The sequence below is a fragment of the Pinus tabuliformis genome, chromosome 2_2 (genome assembly GCF_031772625.1).
Source record: "Pinus tabuliformis cultivar Carrire ecotype Pingquan chromosome 2_2, CPIR1, whole genome shotgun sequence".
Classification (NCBI taxonomy): Eukaryota; Viridiplantae; Streptophyta; class Pinopsida; order Pinales; family Pinaceae; genus Pinus; species Pinus tabuliformis.
Window position 1 is genome coordinate 768,385,127 of NC_142300.1, and position 22,107 is coordinate 768,407,233.

Here is a 22,107-nt window from a genome sequence, read left to right on the forward strand (position 1 = left end):
TAGATGAGACTCGACGTGACGCTGCATTGGCAATCGAGACTCACGCAAGACAGATGAAAGCTCAGTATGATCGCAACGTGACCCCTCAAAATTTTTCGGAAGGAGACCTAGTGCTATTATATGATCAAGCTAACGATAAATTAGGTGCTGTAAAATTCGTTCCTATGTGGCATGGGCCCTACATTGTCAAGCGAAAGCTAGCAAAAGGGGCCTATGAGCTGGTAGATTTTGATGGGGACTCTTTGGGTAAACCCAGAAATGGACTTTACTTAAAGAGGTATTATGCTTAAATGATGGGTATGGAGATTTAGTTAGGTTACATTTTTCTTTCTAGCTGGTGTGTTTGTTAGTATAGACAGTGTGCTTAGCTTAGAGAGTGTGTTTTTCGTCGTTATTCTGGCTTATCTTGGTTTTACTCTTGATATTGCAGATGTCAATGCCTCTCCAAAAGTACATTGGATTCGCTGATGGTGCTTGTCGTAGTACACGGAATATCTCTTCCGCAACTTGGGTTATCTATTCGCCCTCTGACGAGTTAGTTTCTATGCATGGGGTGAGCCTCGGTCAAACAACAAAGAACATTGCAGAATAGAGTGCAGTGATTGAGTTATTGTCTGAATCTATTTCGTTTGGGATTCAGAGTTTGATAGTGAGGTTAGATTCTGAACTCGTTGTATTACAGCTTAATAGAGTATATGCCATTAGAAATCCAGTGTTATTAAGGTTATTTTTTGAGAGTGCGCCTCTTGGAACGTGAATTTGATTACATTGAATATCAGCATATTCCAAGGTCTTTAAATACATTAGCAGATGCAATTTCTTCTCGAATGTTAGACAGACATTTGTGATAATCATACATGTAAATTTAAAAACATTTCATCACACATGTTTAACAAGATAAGTCGGTAATAATGATATATATAGATAGGAGTGTGTCAAAAAATACATTGTCTTCGATCATAGGTTGAAAAACACCTTATGATCGACAAAAATGATAAGTACAAAAAACCAAAATGTCACATGTGTCTACAAAAGTGATCGTCCAATCACTGGTGGTTCTCTCTATACGACACCACTGCACAGGCTACCCTACACAAGAACCTTCTAAAAGGTCTTGGGATTGTGACCACATAGCGCTGAAGTCTGATAGGAATATCATCTATAGTCGTCTCTGGTATGTCTGCCGTAAGACGCTCTAGGTCTTGTTCCAACTCAGCTAAGGTCTCTGCGGCCGCATCCTGTGGGGCCGGTGCTGGTGCAACTGGTACTCTCCTCTCGAAAGGCCGGAGATTGGCCGGACGCTGTGGGCCTACATCTGCATTTTGAAAATTGTCACTGTCATTTTTGAGACGATATAAAAACAAAAAAATATAGATAATTTGAAAACTTGTGAAAAATGAAGTACCTGTGTCGTCCCACTGTTCTCCCGGTGGAAGAATCATGTCCGGATCTCCACGAAAATCAACTCCGGCATACGAAAAATCCTGTATCGAGAAGACCTGGTTCTCTAACCAGTGAAAATACTCCGGTCTAAATCGGACAACCTCCGTGCCCTCGTCAGGATGACGGGCCATCACCACAACCCATCGCATCAACTTAGGCTCTCGGGGAGGCCTAACCTCAACAGTGAGCTGCTGTGGGATCAGCATCGGAACCCTCTCTAGGGCAAAACTCACAACTAAAGGCCCATAACCAAAAGTCTTCAGCTGTCCGTTTTTGGTCCTAGTCAGTTGGCCCTTTAAGTTGGCCAACACAGCATCGCACCAGTTGAAAATGGTGCCCCGATAGCAATCAATCACCATCCGCATTTGGGATCCAGTGGCAATGTGCAAAGCGGCAGCCCCGCAAAGTCTGGTAACTGTAAAGGCAATTACCATAAGTTCAGGTCGGGATATCTTTTTGATTTCTATCCCCTTATCCTGGTTTTGATTATTGCACCACTCTAGTTGGAGACTAGCAATGGACTGGCCACCCGGCCTAGTCCCGGACAGAGTCAATTGTTCGCCCCTCTTGGGCAAACCAGTGAGAAATTAAATATCAGAGGGTTCTATCTCGAGCTGGTGCCCTCCAATGTAAAAGCACTGATCCTGAATGTTCCACCTTTCAACCAGCCACTCTAGAAAGCGCACTTGGGCCCTCATGCCAGGTATGGCCCAGTATTTGTAAAGACCGCATGCCTTCAAAGCATCAATGGAAGGTTGATGATTAATCGCGGCCAAATCAACATCTTCGTGTTCTCTCTCACGCCAATCAAGCATGGTGGGCAATCTACACACCATAAAACATCTGTTAGAATCCATAAAATTGAAAGTTTTTGGTTCATTTTGGAGAAATGGGAGTTTCAAAATCCATTCCGCGGTGTACGCAGCCCGCCTTTAGAGACAGGGCGTATGTACGCAGGTTCTCTTAAGGCAAGCTGCATACGCCCGGCATTTTCCCAACTGAGAAAATGTCGGGGTACGCAGGTCACCCATGGGGCACCTGCATACCCCGAAAAGCGGACCTTGAAACCCCCAAGGCCTCCAAAAAATAAAACTAAAGCTTAAAAACAAATTCTAAATGGATGGAAATGCAAGGGAGGATGTTGTAGAATACCTGATGAGACGGCGTTCGGTTTCGACGGTCGGATTCTCCGCAATGTCCACGGGAAGTTTCTTACCAAAAGCCCTTTTTCTCTCCTCAACAGTAAAATGGTAAAAGCCCCTTTTTATAGGTTTTTTGAGTAAATTAATGTCAAATTTGTTTATTTTCCACCATGAAAAGGTATTTTTCAAGTATTTTTATCTATCTTTAAACAAGTATGAGTAATGTGTTGGTTTTTGCGCAGGATAAAAGAATTTTTCAGGGAAAATGTCATTTTTCACAAACAAAAACATGAGAGTCATCTTTTAAGCCCTTTTCTGACTCCTAAAACATGAAAAGATTGTCGAGCGTTTCTTTTACACTCGTTAAAACGGAATTAAAAGACGTTCCCCTTATAGCCCTTTTCTGACCGTAAAAACATAAAAAGATTGCCGGATTTTTGTCGTTTCAAATTCGATATTGGAAATAAAATGACGTGTCCTTGATCGCTTTTTACTTTTCAGGTCAAAGACACTAATCATGAAAGTACTCCTTGGTCTCAAGATCAAGCGGTTCTCTCAAGTATTATTTTATACTTTTTCGGGCTTGGGAGACACAACTTTACGAAAAAGTTCAACCTGGAGTCTTCTTAAGTTTTTCAGACTCTCTAAAATTAAAAAATGCCGAGTTTCTCCTATACTGGACTCGTTAAAATTTCACAGTAAAGGACCTGTTCGATTACAAACAGGAACGGACCACTCCTTCTTAGGGTTCGAATCTAAAACTAAGTTGAACTCATCCGAAGGATGAGCTTATAATCAAGCATATGTTATCCTCCTCAAGATTGTAAAAAATAAAGAGGTACTCGCCAGAAATGGTGGGGGAAAAGAGAGAAAAATGAGCCTATTTGTTATCCTTTGTCTCAGAAGAAGCCTTATCACCACTCTTGAACACGACACTTTTCATTCACCTGGGTTGGGAAATCCTTTGCCTCACAGTTGATCAAACCACATTGAAAGTCTTCAGCCGGGTATTAACTTTGGGTCAAATGTCACCAAGCCATCTGTTATGTCATTATGTGTTCAAGAGGTCACTGCAAATAAACCATTCATCTGCAAAATACCCGTCATCCATCTCGACCATCCCTGAGTCAGTCCTTACGGCTATATTTCTTCAACTTGATCTATGATTTTGTGTTGTGGGCTTGCCTGCAACGGATCGCTTTCTATCGACATCAACACATTATCTAGAAAGATGACCTAGAAATCATCAGTACCTTGAAATCTGCATGCATCAATGGCAGGTTTCTCGCCTTTGACGACGGTTTACATCATTGACTTTCGATCGAAGGATTCCGTGAAATGTTCGACATCAACTCATTCATTCACATCTCATGGATTGTACTGGGTACTTTGAGAACCATTGACATCACTGGTGGTCTCTCTCACGCTTGTTAACAGTTTACATCATTGACTGGTAATCAAGTGGTTTCTACCATGTTCGACATCAACTCATTTATTCACATGGATAGAATCGTACCTTTTCGGGAAGTAGAAATGAAGACCCTGGATCTAGTTTCCACCATCCAGGCTGCAAGGAGTTTTGTATTCATTGTATAGTAGACCAACTATAAACAGATGGCTGCGTCCATACTGTGTCTACACGAGTCTATGATTATGATGTACTGCAAAATCATTCCTGTATCAGAGCAGTAGTTTGTTAGTTAAAGTTTTCAATCTGAGTATGGGAATGCCTACCTCAGCGATGTTATGATCTTATATATGTATTTTGTGTTGAATACTTGCAGGTTCCGACTGGGCTCTCCACAAGATAATCCTTGAAATGATAAAGTACTTCACCCTTCCTAGATGATATGAAACCTTAATCTACTACAAGCTTTGCACTTTAGGGGGCAATTTGTTACACTAAAATTTGTCACCATGACTATTTGCAGTTAGTATGGCTCCATCAACTGTCATACTATCCTCCTTGGCGAGTCTCATACCTCTGCTCTTCATGTCAAACTCCAAGAAAGAGAGAAAGTCTTTAAAAATCTATATATCTCTGGGTACACAGTTTCTCTTAGCCTTACCTGCGTGTACGCGCCTCAAGTTCACAATAACTGTGTACTTGTACACTCTGTCTGTAAAGGGGAGGGTGTGTACTCCTGTAAAGGTCAAAAGACGCAAGTTTCACTCCAAAAAAGTTACTTGTGGTCATTTCTAGAGCATTCTAGAAGCTTGTTTGACGTGTATGGAGCACCTCCAGATGGTTCATGTATCCCTATGAAAGAGGAACTTATCCCATCAAGAGGGGAGCTATCCCATCCAAAGAGGGGCTTATCCCATTGATGGTGGACCTGATTAACTTCCTCTAGAGCACTATAAATACAGGCATTGGGCCAGAGGGAGGGGAGGTTGAAAGCTAAACATTCCTAAGGGTAGATGCTGCTGGAATTAGGACTCCCTTATAGAGCTTTAGAGGAGAGATTCCCATCCTTTCCTAGCCTTATTTGGAAGTGGGTGAGCTGATCAAAGTAAAGGAAAACTCTTGTTGGACCCTAGGAGGGACCTGCACAACACCAAGGCTTAGGTTGTAATGGTTTCTTTTGTTTCCACTTAATACAAATGAACTCATTTTTCTCAACAGATTGTTATTCATGATTTGTTTCATGTACTCCTTGGTCTGTATGATGGATATGTGTTATTTTATAAGTTTATCAGGTGCTATTTAATCTTTTGGCTTGTTAGTGAATGCATGTTTTGAAGAGAAGGAGGAGCTCATTCGGATCGGCGAGGCTGGACTACTACAAAGCGTTGGACTAAAGGTATGTTATAATCACCTGATTACTTGTATTCTAAATGCATGTTTAGAGAAAGGTAGTGTTTATTTGTCTTGTTTGTCACTAGAAAGCCTTAGCTTCTAGGGAGGTCGGTTTTGTCCGCAAAATCGACTCTTTCCACATGACAACTCCCTTTCAACTAGTTTATGGGTTGGAATCCATTTTTCCTATGGAATGTGAAATTCCTTCTCTTAAATTAGTTGTTGAATTTCTTCCCAATACTTCTAGTCTCAAATAACACATCGTTAATTTGAAACATCTCGATGAGCAGCGTCGAGATGCGGCCATAATCAATGAAGCTCATAAAAAGAGAGTAAAAACTCAATATGATAAATTTGTTCATCCTAGATTTTTTTTTTCTGAAGGCGACTTTGTCCTGGTCTATGACCAAGACAAAGATATCTTGGGGGCAGGCAAGTTTAAATCCATGTGGTACAACCCCTTCATTGTCAAAAACGTTTTGAAAAAGGGAGCTTATGAGTTGATTTATTTCAAGGGAAATAAGTTGGCAGAGCCCAGAAATGGGCTCTATCTTAAAAAGTATTTTTCTTAAGCTTCCGCCTAGCATTTGCTTGATTGTAAATATTATATCTTTATGCATATCTATCTATCAATTTTGTAGTGATGTTGATATTTTTGATCTGATTTGGCAGGTATTGATGGACGATTTGATATATCTAGGGTTCTCCTATGGTGCTAATGGACACACCTGAAACCTTGCTTCCACAACTTGGGTGATTTATTATCCATTTGGCTAGTTGCTAGTTTCAAGTGGCGTATGTATCAGTCCTGCTTAAAATAGTGTTGTTGAATATACTACTGTCATTAATTTAATTTCTGAAGCAATATCTCTTGGTATTGATTCTTTAGTAGTTTACTTGGATTCACAACTAGTGGTATCTCAATTGAATAACATCTGTCATGTGGGAGATCCTTATTTATATCGTCAATTTATGAGATTGTGCTTATTACAAAGATCATTTGGTTATATCACATTTGTTCATATTCCACAATCAGAAAATTCATTGGCAGATTATATCACTAATCAAGCATTAGATTGGCATATAAATCATTCATCAAATAAATAAAAAAAATAATCGAAGTATCGTCTGTATATATATGATGATCATGATAAATCGTTTGTACATAGATAGAGTTTAGTCTCCAAAATAATATACAAAATCGGGACAAAGTGTCCTACAAAATTAGGGCTTATGCCCATCATCATGTCTAATAAAAAAAAGATCTGATCATCCATCTAGGGATCCTTCTCAAGATAAGCAACAAAGAAGAAAATGATGGCAATTTTCACCCGCCAAAATCGCCGCATCGAATCTCGTGGTACTCCTACCACTCGTCTTTGCATCCCCTTTGGTAGGTCCTCTATAGCCACCATAGGTACTTGGTTAGTTAACCTCACCAAGTTTCTCTAGACTACGTGGAGGGTCCTCTCAATCTCTGTTGCAGCTCCTTTTGCATCTCTTTTGCGATGCCTGTGTTGGTAGACCATCAGGTCTCACTGGTCCAACATCTATGTCATGATCAATAATTTTGTAAGTATTTGTCTCATAAAAAAGATTTTAGTTCATTTATACATAAAATCCAAAAAGTCAAAAAAAAAAACATTTACACCTATGACGCACCATGTTGCATCTGGTGGCAACACCAGATCTAGATCTCCTTTGAAGTCCATTCCTGCATAAGGGTAGTCTTTGACCGCAATGACCTGTTGTTCCCACCAAACGAAAAACTCGTCATTAAATGTATTTCTAGGGACCCCTAGTCTTTTCATTAAGTCAACCCATCCGCCCATCCATGGATCCCTTGAGCTGTTGAAGGTGGATAATACCTTGGGATGAAGCCCAGGTACTCTCTCAAAGAAGGAGCACAAGATGGTTCCATATCCAAAGTTCTTGGTCTGACCCTTCTGGATAGAGTTAAGTTGTTTTTTCATATTGGCTAAGAGGGGTGTGCACTAATCAAATACTATTGTGAGACACTCCACTGTAAGAATCATTGAAACATGAGAGACCTAATGTAGAGAAGCTGGACCATTTACTCTGGAAATGGTAAAAGCAAGTATTCTCAGGGATATACTCTCTACATGTTTGATTGGAATATAGGTTCCAATCTTCTTGGTGTTTCCTGGACAATAGATGTGTACGTAGTCTTCCACACTAAGGCTACCTCTTGTTCTTCCTATTGAGTTGACCCTCTCTCCTCTTCGGGAAAGACTTGTGATGAAATAGATATCCTCTATTTCAATCCTCAGAGGCATCTGATCAATAATAAAAGAATCTTCTTTTGGATCCCAGTAGTGGATTAACATCTCAAGCAACCTGGTATTTGCCTTCATATTCAACATTTTGAAAAATTTCAATAATCTGCATCCTCGTAAGGCATATAATGCATTTGGATCTTCCATTACTTCATTATCAATCACACTATGCTCTCTTTCACGCCAAGTAATCGACATTATGCAAAAAAATATGTTTTGAATCATTAAAACTGTGTTTCAAATTTTGAATTCGCGCACACGTGGGTTCAATATTCACACAGTCGCATATAGGGCTTTCCTATACGTGGTTCACATGTGTCCAAGCCGCGTGTATGTAGATTTTAAATTAAATTTCCACATAAATTTTTTGACAAAAACATTTAAAAACAATTAAAACTTATTAAAATCTCAGTTAGAAGGTTACCTGGAAGATTGGAGGCCGTTTGAATGAATGAATTTTATGGATTAAGCTTGGTTGGTTTTTTCTCCACAGCTCCTTCACCCAATTGCTCAAAACAAAAATGAAGATTTTTGAGTCAAAAAGTTCTGGTATAAGTTGACATATGAAAATTAATTTTTCTTGTTATAAAATTATATATTACAGAGCAATGGAACACATAAAATATTGCAGAAATATACACACAGAAAATGCATAAAACAAGAGAGACACAAATATATGTGGTTCACCCAGTTTGGGCTACATCCACGGAGAAATAGCCAGTCCTTCTTTTATTATATTATTCAGCAAACTGAAGAGATACAACCTACAACAGATTTGCTGTAACTCCCTCTTCGCTTTCAATCTCCTCTCTCTTCCTCACTCAGAATACAGATCTGCATAGACGCAATACAATTCCCTCATATATAGTGAGGGGTTTGTTGGAAATAATACTGAGAGGGGGGGTGAATCAGAATTATCATATTATTTTCAATATATCTTTCAGATTTATACTTTAATTCATTCTTCAGATATTGATCATTAATTTGTATGTCAGTACCATAAAATAATGAGCAAGAACAAGAAAAATAGATAGTCACACCAAAGAACACCAGATATAAGGTGGAAACCCAATGTGGGTGAAAACCACCTGCTGCAATATGTCTCTATCTTCTTTCAATTAGAAACTTCTTTTACAATGATTTTGTACTAGTGCAGTCCTTTACCAGTACGCAGGCTGCAACTTGCTGAGAGCTACAACCCCCTTAGCTCTTTACTAGCTGATCTACTAGTACGTAGGTGTTGACCTACTTCTTTTCTTCCAAGGACCACTTTTCATAAATTTTCAAACTGGATCCATAAACATCAAATAATCATCAAGTACATGTGAATCAACCAATCTCCTTTTACAATCACCCAATTAATCAACCAATAGAAACCTGTGAATATTCGCAGTTTTTCTGTGTCTGGATTGCGCAGCTCTGCACCTGCACTATCTACCCGACAGCATACCTCCGCACCTGCGCCTTCTGCTACTCTGCGTACCTCCGCACCTGCACCTTCTGCAGGGCTACGGACCCCCGCACCTGCGCCTTTTGCTGGGCTGCGGACCCCCGCACCTGCGACTTCTGCTACGCTGCGGACCCTCGCACCTGCGCCTTTTGCTGCGCTGCATACCCCCGCACCTGCGTTGTGGATCGCCTGCGGACCTCCGAATAGAGCCAAATTAACAGTCCTCCAATGTGCCACAGAAAGTCATATCTATAGATCTGATCATGCGCCAGAGAGATCATGACCTATCAATAGATCCGCCTTACAATTTATAGATTTTACCTTGATTTAGATCTAGCTTTTCAAACCGATCACCCAACCTTTCAGATCTTAAGATATTCAAATTTCACAAGTGACTAGCCAAATGATCTCCTTTCCTTTTTATGGGCAAGCCCTTACTCAAACCATGGAACAAAACCATTGAAAACCAATACAGGGGATCCGAAAACCGGGTTTCAATAATTTAGATCCTATACCACGGACCAAAACCATAGGATCATGTACGTCAGACTAAATACCATGGACCAAACATAAAAATTCCAACGTGTTCACGCTTCTCTGCATTGAAGTGAGTGAACTGGGGGTTCGCACAGGTTTACTATTCGGATAACCTGCGTACATGACAGCACTTTGTGAATAGCGTGCCTGCAGGCCCGCACCTTTTGAACGGTGTACCTGCGAACCCTTTATTTTCCATCATTTTGAGAGTCTGAAAAGAGATTTTCCACTTGAGTGAGTTGCCATCAAGTACAACACCTGTGTCATAGCGCCAAACCTGAATCATAATGCCAACAATCTCCCCCTTTGGACTTGATGGCAACCCCAAGATCCTTAAAGTCATTCTCCCCCTTTGTCATCAAGGGCAAAGGGTTATGCTCCCCCTAAGAACATGCTGAAAACTCTACTTTGCTATGCTGATCATGCTCCCCCTGACTATAGGCCAAATCTGTAAAAGAAAATTTCTTCAAGAAGAACCATAATCCACCATACACCATAAATGATATCGAAAAAGAGATATAAGACATAGAGACAAAACATTAGCAGCAATAATCAGATCAACATCCTTCTGAACTTTCTCCTCCAAGATATTTTATAATAATGCCAACAATGTATTATTAGAAAAATAAATGCTCCCCCTAAACCTGTGCCAGATGGTCTTTGACCAATCCATAAACCATCGAATGTATGTGTATACCCCATATGAAACTCGCGTACAACCAACAATCTCTGAAACAGATAATATTCAACAACAAGATGATGCATCAACCACCCCCAGCTTTTGCCTGAGGTATTCAAAGGTCTCCCTTGGCAGTGGTTTGGTGAGTATATCAGCAACTTGTTCCTTAGAAGGAATATACTCCAACTTGACTTTTCGTTCAAGCACTTGTTCCTGAAGAAAATGATATTTGATAGGTATATGTTTGGTTTTTGAATGCATGAATGGGTTCTTTGAAATGTTGATAGCACTTGTATTATCACATAGGATGGAGATAGGTGGAATACAAGTGATTTGAAAGTCCTACAAGGTTTGGTTGTGTGCAACAAGATGCAGCAGCCACATACTCTGCTTCAGCTGTAGATAAAGCAATTGAACTCTGTTTCTTGCTGAACCAAGATACTAATCTGGAACCCATGAAGAATGCACCCCCACTAGTGCTTTTCCTATCATCCACGCTTCCGGCCCAATCTGCATCTGTATAAGCATGAAGTGTGAGATCTGTATCTCTAGGATACCATAAGCCATAGTTTTGAGTTCCTTGAAGGTACTTGAAGATTCTCTTAACTGCCTGAAGATGAGTTTCCTTTGGATTTGCCTGAAATCTTCCAACTATTCCCACTGCGTGCATGATATCTGGTCGGGTACCTGTCAAATAAAGCAGACTTCCAATCATGGATCTATAGGTTGGTTGATGCACTGTTGTAGATTCATCATTTGCATTGAGGCTGCATCCTGTAACTATAGGTGTACATACTGGTTTTGAATCTTCCATGCCATACTTCTTCAAAATCTGCTTGAGGTAATTGGTTTGAGACAAAAAGACACCACCTTCATTTTGTTGGATTTGCAATCCAAGAAAATATGTCAGCTCTCCAAGCAAAGACATTTCGAATTCTTTCTGCATCAGCAAGGCAAAGCTTTGACTCATAGCTTCTTCATTGCTGCCAAAGATAATATCATCTACATACACAACAAGTATTAGCAATTTTTCATTTTCAATTTTTATATAAAGATTGCTATCTACTGATCCTTTTGAAAAACCTTGTTGATGAAGATATTTGTCCAAACGGTAGTACCAAGCCCTTGGAGCCTATTTAAGACCATAGAGAGCCTTTTTTAGTCTGCATACAAGATTTGGATCATTCCCAAGAATGAAACCATCTGGTTGCTCAATGTACACTTCTTCTTCTAAGTCTCCATTCAGAAAGGCTGATTTTACATCCATTTGAAATACTTTGAACTTCTGAAAGCTTGAGAGAGCAAGGAACATTCAGATGGCCTCAAGTCTAGCAACGGGAGCAAAAGTTTCTTCAAAGTCTATTCCTTCTTGTTGAGCATACCCTTTACAAACAAGTCTGGCCTTGTTTCTAATCACTTCCCCATTTTCATTCAAATTGTTTTTAAAGATCCATTTTGTCCCTATAACATTCTTATCTTTTGGTCTAGGAACCAACTCCCAAGTGTTATACTTTTCGATCTGCTCAAGTTCTTCATCCATTGCCTTGATCCAGAATTCATCTTTGCATGCCTCTTTTAGATTTTGTGGGAGGAGAGCAATGCCAAATAGCTTGAAGCTTCTGCAATTGTTCTTCTTGTTTGTATACCTGCCTCTTTCTGCCCCAAAATTTGAGATTCTGGATGATTCTTATGAACGTACCTGGATGGAGTCTTCTCTTCTATCCTTATTTGTTCCTCTAGTGCCTCTTGAGGTTCTTTTTCATCATCATTCTGATCTGAAGGATGGTCTTCATCCTCTTCAATATTTTCATAATTTACCTGCCTAGGAATGTTTCCTTCTTCATCAACCACTACATCAATGCTGTCAACAATTCTTCCAAGTCTTTTATTGTAACACTTGTATGCTTTGTTGTGGGGAGAATAACCAAGGAGAATGCCTTCATCTACTCTAGGTTCAAATTTGCCAAGATGTTCATCATTATTCTTAATATAGCATTTGCTTCCAAAAATTTTGAAATGTTTTACCGAAGGAGTCTCACCATACCAGAGCTCATGAGGAGTTTGAGTTCTGTTCACCCGGACATTTGTTTTGTTGAGAATAACAACCGCAGCAAATGCAGCTTCACCCCAGAAGGTCGCAGGAGTTCCAAACTCATCAAGCATAGAACGAGCCATTTGTTGAATCGTTCTGTTCATCCTTTCCACTACTCCATTTTTTTGAGGAGTCCTGGCTGTAGAGAATTCCCTTCTTATTCCATGTTCTTCACAGAAGTTGAAAAAATTCATTCGAGGTATACTCCCCACCTCTATTAGACCTGAGGCATTTGATTTTGTGATCTGATTCATTCTCCACCAAGGCTTTGAATGATTTGAACTTTTCAAAGGCTTCATCTTTGTGCTTCATAAGTCCTATCCAACACATCTTGGAAAAGTCATCAATGAATAATATGAAATATTCTTCTCCTCGAGGTGACCTTTTCCTAGATGGGCCACATACATCAGTATGGACAAGTTCAAGAGGCCTGCTAGTTGATCCTTCCTTCTCAGGGAAGTTAGTTCTGGTTTGCTTACCAAACTGACATGATTTGGATATTGTGTTGTCTGGAATTCTGATGTCTAGAAGACCACGAACTGCCTGGTACTTGCATGCTTTCCTTATCTATGAAAAGGTTAGATGCCCCAACCTCCGGTGCCATAACCAGTGTTCATCATTTTTTCTCAAAAAGCATTGTTGTTCTTCTTCTTCAAATATGTATAAATTATTTGGAGTTCTTATGCCTTTGATCACTGTTTTTCCTGTATCAAGATCATGAACACTACATCCATTTGATCAAAATATTACCTCAGTTCCTTGATCGCACATCTAACTGACACTCAGCAGATTATGCTTCAAGCCATCAACATACAAAACATTTCCATCTTTGACTTTTTCTTTCAACCGAACAGTGCCTTTTCCTTTTATGACTGCATGGGTATCATTTCCAAAAGAAACTTTCTTTCCCTTTTCTAAGGCACTATATGATTGAAGTTTTTCTTTATCACCTGTCATATGCTTCAAACATCCACTGTCGATGTACCATTGATTTTCCTGTCATTCAGCATATAAAGCTATCCCACATCTTTCTGGTTGTGGTTCCTTCATTCTCGATGTTCTGGCATTTGAGGTTTGTTCCTTCTGAGTTGTCTTCCGAAACCTGCTCCTGCATTCAGAATCTTCATGACCGAAGTTATTACAAATAGAACATTCAATTTCACTTTCAAGGGCGGAAAAGTTGTTATAGGTCCTTTTTGTGATTCCTGTCATACTTCTTTGTTTTTGAGCTTCTCTAGTCATGATTGTCTTATAGGCAACACATTAAGTTGCTTTGTGACCAAAGTTATGGCAAGAGAAACATTGGCCATTGAAGAAACTCCTGCGATTATCAAATCTATCAACCAACCGATTGTAGTTTCTAATGACATCCATTCTTGAGGCAAATTGGGAAGCTTTTACCTGTGGCTGGTTGTGGCTTCTGTTTGTCCTTAAGGTAAATTTCCCCCCATTTTCTTGATAGTCTTTGTTCATTCTTGAGGTAAACTGTCCCTGATGATTTCTATTAGGCCTTTGCTCGCTCCTTCTTGCTGCATCAAGATAGCTTTTGGAGGTGGATGCTTGAGATGATTCTCCATTATATCCCAGACCTGTCTTGATTAGAGGAGAACGCTGCACATTGATAATGTCATCCAGAGTTTCAGATCCTTTAACAAATTTAAGATTAAGATCTTTTGTTTTCTCAATCTCTTTTCTAAGACCAACAATTTCACATTCCAATTTTTCATGATGTTTTTCCCTTTCAGCCAGTTGACATTGCAGAGAATCAATAATCACATTTTTCTCTTCTAAACAAATTTTGAGTTTAGAAATCTCTTCATAAAGACCTTCTTCATCTATAGCATCCATGTAATCATCATCTTCAAAAGCCATTAAAAGTTTATAATTATTACCTCGTTCATCTTCGTCACTATTTGAAAGTCCATCACTATCTTCATGAGTGTAATAGCTTTTCTTATTTGCATTTTGTTTCTTGTTCCATCTAACAGGTTCCTTCCCCTTGTCAATCTTATCCTTATGAGGACATTTGGCAGCATAGTGACCAACTCTTCCACAAGCAAAGAATTTGAAAGGTAACTTACCTCGAAATCGTCCAACACCCCTTTGAAGGTTTTTGACAAAATTTGATTCTTCTTCTTGTTCTGACACGTATCCTGACTCATAGTAATCTCCTTTGCCTGAAGCCTTGAAGGTAGCTTCTCTCCTGTCTGATGGTCCTCCTTTCCTCATTTCATAAGTAGTAAGAATTTTATGCAGCTGTGACATGGTAAGGTTTCGTAGATTCTCTTTCTTTTCTATTGCAGAAACTTTAGATTCAAACCTAGGGGACAAAGATCTTAGAACCTTTTCAACCACAACGGCCTCTTTTATTTCTTCACCCAAATTTTTCATAAAATTAACAATCTCATCTACACGAAGGAAATAGTTAGCCACACTTTCATCATTGTGCATTCTGAGATTTTCATACTGAATTCTGAGGGTTTGAAGTTTTGCTCGTTTTACCTGTTCATCTCCTTCATAGCTCAGAACAATCTTGTCCCATATTTCTTTTGCGGATTTATACTGCATAAACTTCACAAATTCTGATTGAGATAGACATCCTAATAGAGTATTGACAGCCTTTGCATTTTTTTCATATTTCTTCTTCTCAGCCGGATCTGTAGGAGTTGCTGATGGAAAAGTGTACCCTGTATCTATGATGTCCCAGACTTCTATACCAAGAGATTGAAGATAGGCAATAACTCTTACCTTCCAATATACGAAGTTTGTCCTATCAAAAAAATTGGTGGCCTGATAGATGCTTCTCTCTCGTAGTTTCTCATGATGATGGATCTTCCTTCACGTGATCAAGCTTCTTCAGAAGGACCTGCTCTGATACCAATTGTTGGAAATAATACTAAGAGGGGGGGTGAATCAGTATTATCAAATTCTTTTCAATATATCTTTCAGATTTATACTTTAATTCATTCTTCAGATATTGATCATTAATTTGTATGTCAGTACCATATAATAATGAGCAAGAACAAGAAAAACAGATAGTCACACCAAAGAACACCAGATATAAGGTGGAAACCCAATGTGGGTGAAAACCACCTGCTGCAATATGTCTCTATCTTCTTTCAATTAGAAACTTCTTTTACAATGATTTTGTACTAGTGTAGTCCTTTACCAGTATGCAGGCTACAACCTGCTGAGACCTACAACCCTCTATCGTTTTCCAGTCTCTCCTGGAAGGGAGCTACAACCCCCTTAGCTCTTGTACTAGCTGATCTACTAGTACGTAGGTGCTGACCTACTTCTTTTCTTCCAAGGACCACTTTTCATAAATTTTCAAACTGGATCCATAAACATCAAATAATCATCAAGTACATGTGAATCAACCAATCTCCTTTTACAATCACCAATGAATCAACCAATAGAAACCTGTGAGTATCCGCAGTGTTTCTGTGTCTAGATTGCGCAGCTCTGCACCTGCACTGTCTACCCGATAGCGTACCTCCGCACCTACGCCTTTTTTTGTTTACGTACCTCCACACCTGCGCCTTCTGCTGGGCTACGGACCCCCGCACCTGCGCCTTCTGCTGGGTTGCGGACCCCCGCACCTGCGCCTTCTGCTGGGTTGCGTCCCCCCGCACCTGCACCTTCTGCTGCACTGCGTACCCCCGCACCTGCGCTGTGGATCGCTTGTGGACCTTCGAATAGAGCCAAATTAATAGTCCTCCAATGTGCCACAGACAGTCAGATCCACAGATCCGATCATGCGCCAGAGAAATCACGACCTGTCAATTGAACCGCCTTACAATTTATAGATTTTACCTTGATTTAGATCTAGCATTTCAAACCGATCACCCAACCTTTCAGATCTTAAGATATTCAAATTTCACAAGTTACTAGCCAAATGATCTCCTTTCCTTTTTATAGGCAAGCCCTTACTCAAACCATGGAACAAAACCATCGAAAACCAATACAAGGGATCCAAAAACCGGGGTTCAATAATCTAGATCTTATACCACGGACCAAAACCATAGGATCATGTACGTCAGACTAAATACCATGGACCAAACATAAAAATTCCCATGTGTGCGCGCTTCTCTGCATTGAAGTGAGTGAACTGGGGGTCTGCACCTACTGTTCAGATAACCTGCGTAAATGACCGCACTTTGTGAATGGCATGCCTGCGGGCCCGCACCTTTTGAATGGTGTACCTGCGAACCCCTCATTTTCCATCATTTTGAGAGTCTGAACAGAGATTTTCCACTTGAGTGAGTTGCCGTCAAGTACAACACTTGTGTCATAGTGCCAAACCTGAATCATAAAGCCAACAGGGTTGCCTTCTATGGAAAAAAACCCTAAATTAAACATAACTTCTACCATCAGATCTCTGCCTAATGAATGGTCCAGATTGACTAGAAATTACTATACTTTTACAAGGAAATTTTACATCTATTCTTAGTTTCAGGGGTGCTGCCCCCGAAACCCCTGCCAGCGGGGTCTCCCAAAAGGTCACAACCGCCCCCCCTGGACCTCCCTCGAACCCCCCTGCAGCGAATATTTTACGGGCGGCATTGCCACCCCATTTCGAACTGGGGTCCAATGCAGCAATACCTTTGAATACAAAAGATTATCATGCTCCACACCCAACAATCTCCCACTTGGAGACTGATTATAGCAACTCCATCGCTGCTTCATTTGCTAGACAACGAATCCACTTTAGACCTGGATGTTTCTCATCTTCTTCATCATACTTGAAGACCAATTGAAACTGAGCAGATTCTCAGTTTCTCCCTGGTTACAACTTTTGTTAACATATCTGTAGGATTCTGGCTAGTGTGTATCTTTTCCAGCTTCAATTGTCCATCTTCCAATGCTGACCGTATGAAATGGTACTTGAGCTATATATGCTCAGTCTTGGAATGAAATGAAGAGTTATTTGTAATATGTATGACACTCTAGTTGTCACGGTATAACCTGCCCAACTCCTACTTCTTACCCAATTCATCTAGAAACCTTTGTAACCAAATAATTTCTTTACTAGCCTCTGTAGCAGCAACATACTCTGCTTCTGTTGTTGAGAGTGCAACAACACTTTGCAGTTTTGAGACCCAACTGACAGTTGTTCCACCTATAGTAAATACATACCCTGTTGTGCTCCTCCTGTTATCTCTATCACCCGCCATATTTGCATCAACATATCCCTGTAGAGCAATGTTTGAACCACCAAAGCATAATTCTTGATTTGTGGTACCTCTCAAATACCTAAGAATCCACTTCACTGACATCCAATGTTCCTTTCCTGGATTGTTCATGTACCTGCTTACAACTCCCACGGCATGTACAATATCAGGCCTTGTGTAGACCATTGCATGCATTAAGCTTCCAACTACTTATGCATATGGAACTTTAGACATATGAGCCATTTCTTCCTGAGTCTTGGGACATGCCTCATTACTTAATATGAAATGGCTAGCCAAAGGTATACTAACTGGTTTTTCATTCTGCATATTAAACCTTTTCAACACCTTTTCTATGTACTCACTTTGAGACAATGTTAATTTGTAGTTCTTCCTGTCTTTAGTTATTCTCATACCAAGGATTTGTTTTGCAGCACCCAAATCCATCATTGCAAATGAGTTTGCCAATTTTATTTTGAGAACATTTATCTCCTGCATGTTAGAACCTGCAACAAGCATGCCATCTACATACAATAACAATGTAATATAGCTACCATCATTTTGCCTTTTGAGATAAACACAATGATCAACGTGACATCTAGTATAACCTTGTTCAGACATAAACATGTCGAATTTTAGATACCACTACCTTGGAGCCTGTTTTAAGCCATACAAGCTCTTATTTCAACCTGCACACTAGTTTCTCCTTCCATTTTACCTCATATCCTTGTGGCTGCTGCATATATATCTCTTCCTCCAAATCGCCATGGAGAAAGGTTGTCTTTACATCTAACTGCTCAAGATGCAAACCTTTAGCTGCTACTAGACTTAAAATAGTTCTGATTGAAGTCATTTTAACAACAGGAGAAAATATTCCATCAACATCAATACCTTTCTTCTGTGCAAACCCCTTCACCACAAGTCTAGCTTTATACCTCTGTTTTCCTCCATCTTCTTCCTTCAGCCTGTAAACCCATTTATTCTGCAATGTGGTTTTACCTGCAAGCAACCTGACTAAGTCCCAATTCTAGTTATGTGCTAAGGAGTCCATCTCTTCTTTCATGGCTTGCTCCCACTTCTTCCTGGTTTCTACTTGCACTGCTTCTTCATAACATTATGGTTCACCAGAATCAGTCAACAATACATAATATAATGAAGGAGAGTATCGTTCAGGGGGTCTACTTATCCTGGTAGATCTTCTAACACCACTTTCAGGTGTTTGAGGTGCTTGTTGTTGTTGTGGTTGTTGTTCTGGCTGTTGATCATTATGATTTTCAGGCACCATCACTTTTCCTGTGATATCGTCAAGCACTGTGTATTCTCTGTTTTCTTTTTCTTGTTTCTTTTCTTGCAGCTGATCCTTATACATAACATTTTCATTGAAAATGACATCTCTACTCCTAATGATTTTGTGTTTTTCATAATCATAAAAGTGATAACCAAAATCATTAACACCATATCCAATAAAGGTACATTTCTTTGATTTTGCCTCAAGCTTTGTTCTATTTTCTTTATTAATGTAGACAAAGGCTTCACAACCAAAAGTCTTTAAAAAAGAGTAGTTTACCTTTTTACCTATCCATGCCTCCTCTGGAATACCACCATCCAAGGAACTTGAAGGCCCTCTGTTTATTAGATAAACAACAATATCTACATTATTTGCCCAAAATTGTAAAGGAAATCCTACATGCAATCTCATGCACCTTGCACGCTCCATGATTGTCCTGTTCATCCTTTCTGACACACCATTTTCTTGTGGTGTTCCTAGAACTATCTTCTCTCTACGAATTCCATTCTCAGAACAGTACCTGTCAAACTCTTTGCTGCAATATTCACCTCCATTGTCTGATCTGAGACACTTCAACCTTTTTCATGTTTCATTTTCAACCAAAGTTTTCCATTTCTTGAAAGTATCAAATACATTAGAATTATTTCGAATACAATAAATCCGGGTTTTTCTGGTCGCATCATCAATAAAAGTAACATAATAACAAGAGCCACCAAGAGATGATACCTGAGCAGGTCCCCATACATCTGTATGCACAAGCTCTAATTTTCCGCTCTTCTTTTCTTTCCCAATTGTAATGAATCTGACTCTCTTTTGTTTTCCATAAACATAATTCTCACAGAATTTTAAATCAACATGCTTCAAACCTAGCAACAAATTTCTTGAGTGAAGAATCTGCATCCCCTTCTCACTCATGTGCCTGAGCTTATGATGCCACAATGTTGTATCTTCTCCTGTAGAGGTTAAAGCATTAACAAAATTAGAAATACCATTGCATAAATACAATGTACCAACCTTTCCTCCTTTCACTATTACCAGGGATCCTTTAGAGACCTTCCAAGTTTTATCTATGAAAGTAGTTACGCAACCTTCACCTCCAAACTGCCCTGTTGAAATTAGATTTTTCTTCAGATCTGGAACATGCATTACCTCCTTCAATAGCCACTGATTTCCATTTTTCTATTTTATGAAAACTATACCCATTCCAATGATTTTATAGGGTTTATCATCACCTAATCGAACCTGTCCAAAATCTCCTCGAACATAATCATAAAAATGTTTCCTATTAGGTGTGGCATGGAATGAGGCCCTTGAATCTACCACCTAGGCATCAATAATATTTTCTAATGAAAGAATCAAAGCATCTTGCAACACATCACCTATTACATTTGCTTCATGATTAGTTTCTTGCTGCATGTCTCCTTCTTTTCCCTTCCGAGACTTGTAGTCTTTCTTCAGGTGTCCTTTCTTCCTGCATTTCCAGCACACTATCCCTAATCTGGACTTGGATCTTCCTTTTCTTGACTTACTGCGATATCCTGGGCTCTTTACTCCTTCCATTTTTTGTTGAAAAGTGTGCAATAAGAAATGCTTATTGAGAATGCAACAAGATGATGGAGCTTAATGGAAAGGAGTCACCTTCACTAAGTGGTCCCGCAGGCAATTTTTGGCGCAAAGTCTATTTTTAGACTATGTCTATTTTTATACATATGGATCATGGTCTATGAATTGCAGTTTGCTGTTTATGGATGATTGGTCATGTTAGGAAAAATAGATGGACTTCTATTTTTGGATCACAACATGAGTGATTATAGTCAAAAATAGAAAAGTCAAATATTATTGTCTCATAATAATATTTAGACTATAAACTTTATCTTATCCTCTTGGAGCACTTCAGTTTGAGCTACAGATGTGGCACATGCAGCTGTCAGAAGGAAATACTTTCTTTGTGGGTCAATTGAGCTATTGCATGCAGGACATCATTTAGAGCTCATGTGGTTGAGTTCTGTGGAGTTGGATGTGGAGTTAATGGAGTTGTGTTCAGTTTGACTTAGTTGAACTAGTTGTATTTAGTCTAACTGGCCAATAGACTAAGTGATGAGTTGTGTGAATTAGTTATTAACTAATTCACTAATTATTAAATCATAATGCAATTGAAGAATACATCAATTAACTCAGTGCATGTACATTTCAGTGGAGACAGGTGTTAGAGGTTGAGATTGCTATCAGTTGTGACTATAGTTGTGCATGAGATCTTTCACAATCAAAGGATTGAGTATGCCCATGAGAATTGCATATGCCCAGTGATATAGCCTGTGCTCATGTGATTTCCAGTGTGAATTATTTTCCAAGGTAAATAGAACTTGGAATGAGTTTGGATTCATTCATTCTCTTGCAGGATTGTGTAGTGGAGGCAGGAAAAGCAGCGGGGGAGATTTGGAGATCAGATCTGAGCTGTATTGTGTGTAATAGGTGGAGATAGTTATGGATACTTGTGAGGAGTATTGTACTATGTAATGTTACATCTTCTCAATCATTAATATATAGATAGTGTGGGGTTTTTAGCTGTATGCTTTCCCCGGGTTACATACTGTGTTAATGTGCGCATGTGATTGATGTTTCATTATTTTTAATACTGCAAAATTGATGATCAATGTAGAGGAGATTATGTATTATGCATGTATTCCACAATAGTGTATAATTGGGATAATCTCTGTGAATAAGTGTCATATTATTCAAAATTTCTACATGGTATCGGAGCTCTTTGATTTGTAGAAAAAGTTCTACAGGATATCAAAGCGAGGATTGATCATCAGATCTATTATTCAGAAAGTGTTTACATTTTATTTCTTCAGGCAGAGTCTGTGATCAGGCCAGGTAGCCTCTGGATTCATCCTTATTTTGGAAGGTGAGATATCCGGTGAATGCCCATATAGTCGATCTCTGTACAAAAAATACTTTGTTCTCATGAATTTTGGGTCAGAAGCAGTTGAGTTTTGAGCTGGTGGAATGGCGCTCAAGGATAAACTCAGAAACATCTAAGTGTGGGAATGGAGACAGTATGCCCCAGTATCTCACGAAGTTCACTCAATGGTGGGATGAGCTGGGAAGTGTAGGGGTGACTGTCAATGATGAGGACTTGGTGAGCTTGGTTTTCCTTGGTCTTCCGAAGAGTTGGCATTCCTATCAGGACTCTATCAATGCTCGG